The sequence below is a fragment of the Mus pahari genome, chromosome 14 (assembly GCF_900095145.1).
Source record: "Mus pahari chromosome 14, PAHARI_EIJ_v1.1, whole genome shotgun sequence".
NCBI lineage: Eukaryota > Metazoa > Chordata > Mammalia > Rodentia > Muridae > Mus > Mus pahari.
Genome location: NC_034603.1, coordinates 18,489,784 through 18,492,345, shown reverse-complemented (window position 1 = coordinate 18,492,345; position 2,562 = coordinate 18,489,784).

Sequence of the window (2,562 nt, the reverse complement as noted above, 5' to 3'; positions counted from 1 at the left end):
TACTCTTTGAGGGGACAATTGGAAGATGAGTAAGATCTGTAAAATGTCTGGATGGTATTCTATCTGTGCTAATGTGCTGGTTTGCAGGCCCATATTCTGGGTACACAAGATAATACTTGAACACTGGAGGAAGCTGGGGATTGGCATGTGGGAAATGGACTAGATTGGTTTTTTGAGACAGGGTTTCTCTATGTAGCCCTGGCTGTTCTGGAACTTGCTCTGTAGACCAGGCTGGCCTTGAACTCAGAGCTCTGCCTGCCTCTGCCTCTGGAGTGCTGGGATTAAAGGCCTGTGCCACCACTGCCTGGCCCTATGGGAATTCTTCCCTGCTGTTTTTTTAATGAGTCTAAAATAGAAGCAGGCCTCTTATGTAGCCCAGGCTGGCCTAAGACTCTCCATCCTCCTGCCCCAGCCTCCTACATGCAGGGATCATGGGCATACATGTACCTTTTACTTACAGCTTAGAGTCAAGGGCCTGACTGTGCACTGTGGGTGATGGCCGGTACAGTAGCAATGATTGCTTTCTACCCTCATGATCCACTGACCTTTCCACCAGTCAGAGGTTAACCAGGAATTCAGCATGCAGAGGATTCCTCGTAGCCATTTAAGGATTGAGCCAGGAAAGTTACAGCATGCAGAGCTCAGGGAAGATGCTGGTGCCTGCAGGACCCACTCTTTGGTCAGAGGGTGGGCAGGTCCAGTGGAGCCCTCAGAAGCTAGGCAAACCGAGTACAAAGCAGAAGAATCAAAGGATGCAGGGAGGGAGCCAGAGACCAAGCCCCTTGTGCCTGCCCTGAACCATCTGCTCAGGGACTTCCTGAGAAGTTGCTGATATCAAGCCTGTTTCCTGTCGCCAGGCCAGAGAGAATGAACTTTGAAGGGAGGACATGTGGGCCTCAGAGGAAATGTAAGGTTGGCAGAGCAAAGCCTGAAGTAACACAACACACATACTTGCCTGTAGCCTGTACCCGCAAGCACACACACTCACAGCAGAGACACGCAGAGATGTTCATTTGCTGACAGTCACGCAGACAGGCACACTATCCACATGGGCATATAGGAGCATGGCCTACCAGCACCAGCACCATGCCAATGCCTGGGTTCCAAACTTCAGGAGGCTGCAGACGGGGCAGCTTCTGAGAGGGAAGGCATTGAAAAGGCAGAATATAAGGATGCAGCTCATCTTGCCCTGGAACGCCTGTGTCCTGACCATTCCTCTAGCTCAGTGCACCAGCTACTGCTATTACACTTTGGTGTAATGCAAGGACCAGCGTTGACCCAACTCTGTCCTTGAGAAACCTGCAGAGCCCCAGCAGGGAGGCCTCAGATCTGCCGGGAGAGCGATGGTGAGCAAAGAGACAGAAGGGGTTCTGGGGAGCCCACAGGGACCAGGGCCTTGGGCAACAGGACGGGGGCTGGCCGAGGGGCAGCAGAACAGCTCCGACCCTGTCTTGTGACACCCATGATATGGCCAAGCTGGCTACAGGGACAGGAACAGGCCTAGGACCTAGCAATTAGGCAGTCAGTTCCCCCAACTACGTCCCTCTCCTGTCCTGTGCTGGTTCATGCCCTTCACCTATGGCTCCGCCCACTCTTCTAGATCAATCTGGATTTTGCCACCACTGCTGACCAAGTTTACCTCATACCAGCTTCATAGGAAAAGAGAAGTGGCTATATCACAAGGAAGATCAGGCCAGGAGCACACACCAGACAAGGTGGCCCCCGGGGCTCAACAACAAGTTTCCCAGCGCAGGGCGTGGTGGCGCACGCCTTTAATCCCAGCACTCGGGAGGCAGAGGCAGGCGGATTTCTGAGTGTGAGGCCAGCCCTGGTGTACAGAGTGAGTTCCAGGACAGCCAGGGCTATACAGAGAAACCCTGTCTTGAAAAACCAAAAAAAAAAAAAAAAAAAAAAAAAAAAAGAGTTTCCTAGCTTCCGTACTCTTAAGCTTCCTTTCCCAGACTGCTAATGAAGTTTCCAGAACTGGGTCGCTCTTCTGTCAGCCTCGGCACACACGTCTACACCACAAGTGTGGCAGTGGGGTTGGGGGTTGTCAGCTTTGTCTGGTGTGGGAAGGACCAGGCTAAGGAAGAGAAGGGTCAGTGCCTGGAGCCAAGTAGGATGCTGGGCAAATACACCAGCCTAGAGACAAGTATTTCCCCATAACCAAGGATAAAAGATATTCATGAGCCTTTGGGGCTCTGAGGGGGATGGGCCTCAGGATGCCTAGAAGGAAGAAGAACATGGGTAGGTCCATTGTGGCTGTGGACACCTGGGCATTATGAAACCATAGGGAGTTGGGAAGGGTACGTCAGCAGCAGACATTACAGAGTAGCCCTGGATGGGAGTACGGAGCCAGTAATCACTGGAGTAGGGCAAGTCGGGGGTGAGAGTCCAGGAGCCCAGAGCCTAGGGTAAACCCTGGATGAAGGGAAAGTCTGAAAGGCCAGTGGGAAACTACCAAGGGTGCAGAGTCTAGATGATATGGTAGCTGGAAACACACAAGGCTAGAGGGGGCCTGGGTGAGCAGGCAGAGGGGGCCTGGGTGAGCAGGCAGAGGGG